The 8,674-nt window shown below is 49.8% G+C and overlaps 1 pseudogene across 3 annotated transcripts; it reads right to left on the bottom strand.

The window, feature by feature from the left end:
* Nucleotides 1-330: 330 nt before the first annotated feature.
* On the bottom strand, nt 331-8,347 carry LOC144174935 (very long chain fatty acid elongase 1 pseudogene; annotated as a pseudogene). 3 transcript variants are annotated; one of them, XR_013323546.1, is made up of 5 exons: nt 8,198-8,347; nt 7,930-8,098; nt 7,065-7,192; nt 3,668-3,725; nt 331-1,943 (listed from the first exon to the last, which is right to left on the bottom strand). The product of XR_013323546.1 is annotated as a very long chain fatty acid elongase 1 pseudogene, transcript variant X2 (transcript). The 3 variants fall into 3 exon arrangements; XR_013323547.1 differs by lacking the exon at nt 7,930-8,098 and having other exon boundaries at nt 8,198-8,338; XR_013323545.1 differs by lacking the exons at nt 7,930-8,098; nt 8,198-8,347 and having other exon boundaries at nt 7,065-7,473.
* Nucleotides 8,348-8,674: the final 327 nt, after the last annotated feature.

Genomic DNA, 8,674 nt, shown 5'->3' with positions numbered 1-8,674 from the left:
AAAAAAGCACAAAAATTTGGCTTCTGAAACTAGCCTTCACGAGGTCACACAACTTTCGTACCGTTACGGCGACACGTTGGAAAACTTTGTTCGCGTCCTTATATTACCGTCGTCGACAGAACAATAAGTGATTAGCAGAAGCAGGTGAAGAACGCGTAGTTGCCACCACACGTATCCAGACAAAAAATAAAACAAGAAACCTTTTGCAGAAATCTTTTTGCAAGAAGGTCCGGCCTCCCTTTCATCCTCCGAAGACCTATAAAGGAGCAACCAGCAAATGCACAGGCATTGTGGCAGCGAAGGTAGGGAAAGCAATTAACACACAACGAGGACAAGAAAAACAAGAACATGTATTGATAAACGTAGAAGTACAAAAAATATGTACAGGAGCGTTTGGAAATCCCTGTCGGACACTTAGACATGATGAGATCACTGATGGCTAGACACATACATTCACATACGCAGACGATAACAGCAGAACATAACAGTGAAGGAACGTGGACATGCAGTAACAATGATGCGACATGTTCACTTACCATCAGCGTAAAATTAAACAAGTGCACCCCCTGGAACTGAAACCATGAAGATGAAATGATGCGCGAAATATGGACGAAAAAAATCACTCCGGGTGTCCGGTTGCATAACAAACCGATACCCGTCAGGCCAGGTCATACTCTCCGCGCAAGCTGATCGACGACGCTTATCAGGTTTGCGGCACTACTCCAGAGCGAAAGGCTGCAACAGTCGATGGCGCGGATGGACTAGGCGCCGCTCCCTTTCACAAATGCAGACCCATCGACTGAAGTTGATTGTCCCAGCTATCACCACACCGTCGGTCCATGTGCACGCAGGTAAATAGATAGCGCTTCGTCAGGAAAGTTCTAAAACACACAAGTAAATGGAACGTGCTAACTTCCTGGCAACGCGGAGCATACGCCTGTTCAAGTGTGCGAGTGCGTGCTCCCACTGCCTGCGTTTTCGCGCGCTGTTCAACGTCCTAGTGTTCGCAAACCTTCACGTCACGCTTCTTTACGCCGTTGCTCAGCTGGTTATGGCCGTTGTGGTACCCATTCACCATGCCGTTGAAGTTGCTGGCTTCTGCGGGCACTGTAGCCGCCGAAGTGGCTTCATAGTTCCCGCATAAAAAGTGCACCTCCCCGCGCTTGGTCCTCACGTAAGTGTGGAGATAGAAGTTGATGAAGAGCACCAAGAAGAAAAAGCACTGGGAGATGGCCAGGTAAACGAGGAAGCGTGGGTAGCCACAGTCTTTGAAGAGCGGCACGCTCACGAACCCGATGAAGGCCGCGAACTGGACGATCTGCATGCGCGTGATGTACCGCTTCCACCAAAGGTACTTTTGCACCGAGGGACCCAGGGCTGCCAGGAAGTAGTATGTGTACATGACGATGTGGATGAAGGAATTTATGCACACTCCCAGGATCCCTTGTCCATCGGAGCCGAAGGTGATGAAGAGCCAGCCGTTCCACACGACCAGCGTATGGTGGACGACGTGCAGGAAGGAAATGTGGTTGAACTTCTTGCGCAGCAGAAAGAACAGGGTGTCGGCAAAGTCCAAGATACGGACCATGAAGTACCACCAGCAGTACGTGACGATGGGGACGGAGTTGGGATCGTGGAAGTCGACGCCTTGGCAGATCCAGCTGTAGCCGCCGCCCAGGTACGAGTGGCTGAGGAACTTCCAGAGGAAGAAGCAGTTGAGGAGCACCATGCAGGCGTTGTAGGCCATGATGAGGTACTTGAGGTCGTAGGCCTTGCGGTCCTCCATCCACCTCGGGCCCCAGATCTTGACCACGTACAGGTAGCCGGCAATCAGAGACAGCACCAAGGTAGGGTTCCCGATGAGCGGGAAGTCCTTGGTTCGCGGGTCGGCATGGGCCTTGAGCTCGTCCACGAAGTTCACCACGAAGCTCGCCATGGTGATTCTGCGAATTAGTGCGTTACGGGTTATGCAAATTGATTGCGACTAGTTGCGAATGACGGGACAGACAGAAACAAATGTTTGTTTGTCCTTCCACAATAATTAAGGGCTTCTGCATCGCCATGTCGAAGCTCCTGCTATCAGGCAGTCGTCCCCAAGCACTGTAGTGCAAGTGTCCGAGTACTCAATTCTTTTTCCCCCCCAAGGCCCTATTCCTGACGCGCTACTGAATGTGCATTCCGTGATTGTCTAGTGCACATCGACTAGAAGCAACGCCTCGTCTTCGGAATTTTTTTTAAACTTCTGCTACTCCATTAAAGGAATTGTCGGATGTGTTCATCGGCGACCCCGAGGCCACGAAGACAAAGGGGCCATGAAGACAAAATGCAATTGTGCTCCAATTTGTAACTAGTCTACATTCGAGCCACGAAAAATATGTGATCAAGAAAACCGCAAAAAAACAAACTCATATTTCATGATAAAACAACGCTACATGGGCCAGCACTGGATGCACAACTATAAGTGTGTTAATTACACGTTAGCATACAAGTGGTGCAATCAAACAGATCTAGAGGCCTCACTACGATCGCCCAGTACTGTTTTTTATAGCACAAACAAGACTCAGCGACGGCATAGAGAAATCGCTGGATAGCCTGTAGGAGTCGCCTCTGCTTCAAGTTTTCTTTAACGAGTCTACTATTTGGTTGAAGTTTGCGATAAAGTTGGTATCATTGTTATTTGTACAACGCAGTAGCTTTAATGAACCACACGTGTATTTCGTGTGGCCACAAAGGAGGGTGCCAGAACTTTCTTTTCCCCTCCTTGAAGCAGTTGACAGTATTGTTTTATTCCGCTTTACATTAAAACCTCATCTTGACGAGACGAATCTACTCGCTGTTTGAGCATCGCGCGTCCTTTGGAGTAACCAGATGACCAACATAGAGGGTTGATCTTTTCGACCAAGCACGATCGTAGCAGGAAAATATCGTTAGCGACGGAAGATATCCAACCAGACCAGCATTGGAAGCCGGCATCACCATAAAATGTAATGAGAGGAAAAGAAACATCTACGAGAAGTTGCCAGAAAAAGAGCGTAAGGGGAAGGTTAGTTATTCAAGAATAATTGCTGCACGTGTCGGGAGGAAAGCAAGATTTGCGTATCCGTCGTGCCAGCAGCGAACACACGCTGGTCTATAGGGCAAAAAGCCAGCGGTGGCGTACGTCGCCAGAAAAAATTATCGCATTTATCACGGCGAGCAAGAAAGCAGTTTTTTTTTCTCTCGTCGCGATAACAAAACACGTGACTACACCAAACACACTTCCCTGCGAATGCTTTGAATGCGAAGGCACTCGACGCGGTGCTCGGTAAGTCGAAAATCAGTCGTCGAGAACAAGGGATAGCCCACAATATGGGAGCCGGAGCAAAAGGATGAGGACAAAGGATGCTCAGATTGAAGCCAAGTACTTTAAAAGAAATTTCGGTAAATTTTAGCTTGTATACAACTCCCACCCGACGCCTCCGCAATGCTAGGCAAGCATGCAAACCAAACGCGCAGCTCAAAGGCCTCAGCTGACTAAAGGGGTACCTAGCAAGTGCGCTATCTTCACGGGGTCCTTTAAGAGACATGACAAAAAGCATCCGACATTTAGATTACAAGGCAAATGACACCAGCACCATCACGAAGCAATGGGGGTATGCAGATGTGAGAAGTTGCGAAAGTGTCTTACCTTTGCTATGGCTGTAAGGCCTAGTTGCACAGGAGGTTTCTTACAGGTGAAAAGAGCCCTGCGCCAAAAAGCAAGCCCGAAAAAAAAAACAAAAAAACAGATTGACGATTTGCGCCGGAGTGTCCGTCAAAAAGAAAGTTATTTCACTCGGGCCATGCCTGGAGCTAGTGTACATTCGCCCCCCTTATTTAAAGAGAATGAAAGAAGTATTCATTAATAAAGAAAAAGGTCGTTTCCTGATAAAAAAAGGTAAGCAGGCAAAAAAACGGAACGTTTGGGAACTGAGTGGGGAGGTGGGGTGGATGCAGCGGAGTATACACAAATGGAAACACAGAGAGCAGCCCCGAAGATAGACGAGAGCCGACTTTAAGCCTACTTAAACTGCCGCGTACTTTAACTACACGTGCACGAACACACACGAACTATTGAGCTCTCTTGAATGGATAAGACATTTGTCTACCCAAGAACTGCAACAGGGGCGATATTATCTACGGTCGATATTATCTTGGCGGTGTATATTATAACGGCAGCTGCGACAATTACCGCCAGAAATTTGTGATGGCAGTCGCCTCTCATTGGCTAAACACGCTACCCGGAGATTATCTGGGACACATACTCCCCGAGGACAGGCCGCCGTAGCTGTGGCGCTATGATATAGCACCTGATATGACCCGTGAAGGCGAAAGTTCGAGTCCTGCAGGGGGAAGATTTTTTAGCTTTCGTAATTTTTGCTCATAGTGATTTGTTAGTGTGTTTTTTTTCTCTGGTGATTACTATATCAAGCGATCGGCGACTCCAGAAGGGGTAAATTGGGTTGAATATAGGTTGTGTTCTGTGTCGCAGCGGGTTAGGCTAGGTTCATTGCAGTTAGGCTCCATTGGGGTGGGTTATGATACGTTAGGTATGGTAGAATTCTTTGGGTAGAGTAGGTTACGTTACGTTAGGTTACTTTCCGAAGTAATAGAGAGTTTTAGCAGTCCGTTCGTTACGTTGCTACCGGGTTTACCGGGACCGGACTGCGCATGCGCCATTTGTTCCGTACGCGGCCGGCGTCTCTCCCGGCGCTCTGCTTCCGTGTTACCGTATCCGGAGCCCGCAACCGGCTTGCTCGGGTGTTGGAAACTTTAGGCTTAACGTCCTGGCGAATATTTGATCGCCGCTATCTGTGCAACTGCGAATGACACTCCGTAACACAACGTTTCACCTCACTATCATCCCCTTTCTCGCATGTGAAACTTTATTTGAGCTACAACTGCCGTGAGCGATCGGTGACCGAGAGATCTGCGTAGCCTGTTTCGATACTTCCGCGCAGGTATCGCCATTTCTCGGCCGCGCGCCGCACCGCGCGCCGCGGCATCCACAGCCGGTCAGCATAGGCTTGCATCGCGGCAGATATATCTGATCGCCGCTTTTAAAATAAGCCCTGAGAACAATCCCTAGCACAATTTTTCACCACACTAACACCTACTTTCTCGCAGGTGGAACTTCGTTTTAATGATCATATTGATTCGGAAGAGCAGCGACAAGCGGTTGCTACCGTGGTCTGCGCCGGTTCGAGCCGCTGAGTGTGCCGAGCTGGCAGGCGCGACCGGCGTGTGCGCGGACTGTTTCCGATGCAGAAAACGCTTCACGATTGCCTGCTTTATCCCTTTCTTGCGTACAAAAGCGCGGAATCTACAAATTCAGCTCAGCGATCGTCGTAGTTGACCATTGGAGCAAAAACAGTGGGCGGAGCGGCGCCGACGAGGCATCGCACACCCGCATCGGGCCATGTGTCTCAAATTCACGCGTACGACTAGTCATGGTGACAGTCGTAACGATCAGTCGCATACGAATCACGTGTACCAATCGTACATGTGTCTAGCGCTTCAATCGGGCAAGGCCAAGGCCATTCCTCCACGTGAACGGCGCGCGACCATGTCATGTCGTCACCTGCGCTCGCTCTGGTGCCGTCGCCGCCACCGCAGCCCCTGCCTCACAATGCGTCCGGCCGAGCGCGATTTATTTTAGATTTGCAATGCTTTAGGGGAAACTGCGTTGTTTATTTACGTATTTTTAGCGTGTGGATTTTTGCAACTATTCGGCTAATCAGCCGTCACACGGAACGAACGGTACGACGCTACGGAGTGCTAAAACACGTTTTCCGTCTCACTCTACGGAAAGAACCCGGTACGTACGCACGCATGCGCAGTCGGGTCCCGGTAAACCCGGTAGCAACGTAACGAACGGACTGCTAAAACTCTCCAATATTGCGCAGCGAATTTTAGGCCGGCCGGCTTTTATGAGAACTGCCGTGAGAATTTCTCATTCTCACGGTTTCCGTGAGATTAGACGCAGCCTATTTTCTTTACACTGTGCACGCTCGTACAACGTTCGCCTGATGCAAGCGCAGAAAAAAGGGAAAAAAAGTACCGCGATGGCGATAAGGAGAAGATATCGCGAATGTCGAACATGTGACTTCTTATAGTTCTGGCAGCCTTCCGGAACTACACACGTCTAACTGACACGATGCTTTCCAGTTAAGACTACTACTACTATGTATATTTTATTGGCGCAAGGGCGTCTGAGGCCAAAGATTTCCAGTTAAGAGCACGAGGAAGCTAATTACACGCGTCACAACAGCAGTGCCCAAAAAATTTCTCGCGAAATTGAGAATGTAGCCGCACAGGTATGGGTGTTAACATAGCAAATGATAAATAAAATCAAGGACCAATAATTAAATGTGCATGCAATCGAGTTACAAAAACCACACCCGTGAATAGAACGGGATTGGTGTGCTTGAGCCGCACCCCGCCTCGTGTATTTGAGAGGACCGTGTTATTGCACCAAATACGCGCAAGGGATTGCTTTGTAAATGCCAAAACGTTAAATGTCCCATTGCGCGGAAAGATCAGGATATACTGCAAAAATAGAAATGGCGCTACGGGGTGAGCGCGAAGTAAGTCAGGTAAAATTTGCTGAGAGCAGGGAAGACGTCGTGCGCGAAAGGAGTATACAACCCTGTTGAAACACGCAACGACGTATTTAGATGCATAGAAATCTCAGGCAGAACAGGAGTAGAATAAACACCCCCCATAGCTTTAAGATAAATTTCTCACGGTAAAAGTATGCGCGAAGAGCCCGGACGCTTTACCCAATGAAATTGTCAGAAAAAAAGTCTGATTGTGCGCGGCCCGAGTTACCACCTCAATCAAATGAAATCAAGCCACACGCGCGCACACACAAAAATAGTTGCAGGCACGTTGCGGGTAACTTGGTTGAAGTTCCGAGGTAACTAGTACGGGATAGTTGAGGTTGTACTATAGGTGAAAAAAAAAAAAATCAGGGCAGGAATAAAAAGGCGTTGAAAGCATGCTGACCCACGCTCCAACCCCTCCACAGATTAACACATCGTTACCTCACGAGTTCTTCGGGTCGGTCGTATCCACCGCTTGTAACAGTCCGCACGAATTCAGACGTGAAGTGTCAAGCTATGTCCGCACTCGCCTCTGACGTTGGCCGGGACGCACTTGGTCGATTTCGCCGCTGTATAACCGAAAAGAAAGTCTGCGGTTGAAAACACGACTTCAACGGCCGCCGGTCGAGGGCCGGGCGGACTAAGCTGCTACTGAAGCGGGCGGAGAAAGTGCGATCGCTATTTATGCCCCGGATTCGAGAGCCGCCACTACCATCCGGAATAGACATCCGCCGCGAGGGAAGAGCAACACCGCTGGCACGGCACGGCACGACGCTTCGGATGAAAGTGGCGGGAGAGGGGAGGGAGGAAGAGGAGGTGTTGCTGTTGGAAATTGCGCCGCCCGAGACGCCGGAAAGAGTGGGAGAGAGGGAGTAAAGAGAGAGAGAGCGCGCGGTGGCGTAAGGAAAGGAGGCGTTGTCCCCCTTGCCCGCAAGACTGCCACGGATTGACAAGCTTTGAAGATTCCCCCTCCCTGTCCCAACTTTCCGAGTTTCTGCTCTTTTCTTTTCCTAGGCTTCGGCGGGGATGGTGCCGCCTGCGTGTAACCGTATATAGTGACACTAGATCGCACATGCCACAGACGACGTCACTGAACCTGAATAAAAACAAGTTTCTGCACTGCCTGCGCTTGCGGACGTGTTCCTGTCTCCATTCCGAACATCGTAGCTACCCGAGAATGCGTTATTATTGTTGTCTCAGTCCGGAAAAACCAAGTTGGGTTGTTTCATTACGCTCATCGGCTCGCGGAGCCGACTGTCTAGCGTTCGTGGAAGGAGAACAGAAAGGTAGTTTCAACCCGAGTAACGCATCGCAAGTATCCGAGGGAGAGAAGGGTAGCCCGTCGTCGAAGTAGCCGCCTGGCCTGTTCTGCGTGCAGGGCAGCGCGCGTGTCAACCGTCACAGGTTCGGCACAGAATCGGCGCGCCGTCCCCGTCGCGGTGCTCTGCGTGGCTGACGATGGGCCCTGAAAAAGGCTGTCAGTGACTCGGCGAGTCAAGCAAGCACAAACACACGTCTTCCAACCGTTGGAAATAAAAAGGGCGCGACCTATGCATTTGTAAGGCGCTCCTTACCTCCGCAGTTGTGGCTAACAGGGTTGAAATCATTCGACGTGTGCCAACAGCGTTCTTCGCCATCCACAAAACATCCTGGCGCTTCCGATTTTACGCCAACTGAGGCGACCCCGCGCATGCGCCGTAAAATGAGCTCGGTCCGAAACAAACTTGGCGTTCAGCGCAGCCTTTCGCAGTGGTAACTGTTCCCGTGTAGACGCAAACTCGTTACGACACAGATGCGGCTAAGTCCGATCGGGCCGGCTCAGAATGAACCAAGACTGGCCAGTATGGCGATAGCATTTTAGACTGCTGAGTACCGACATTTCTGCTTAAAGTAATATTTGAAAAATGCATTTGAAGTCGGTGGCTGGACAGGATATTATCTGGTCAGGTGGCATGTACAAAAGATGAGACACGGATCACTGGCCAAGTAAAAAAAGAAAAAAAAAGACGTTTCGAGAGCGCTACGGCAGTATTTTCACTTAGGTTAGGAAA

Source organism: Haemaphysalis longicornis, unplaced genomic scaffold, assembly GCF_048455015.1.
Source record: "Haemaphysalis longicornis isolate Haplotype H1 unplaced genomic scaffold, Haemaphysalis longicornis Haplotype H1 scaffold_3, whole genome shotgun sequence".
NCBI classification, from domain to species: Eukaryota; Metazoa; Arthropoda; class Arachnida; order Ixodida; family Ixodidae; genus Haemaphysalis; species Haemaphysalis longicornis.
This window is presented reverse-complemented; position numbering and strand designations above follow the sequence as displayed.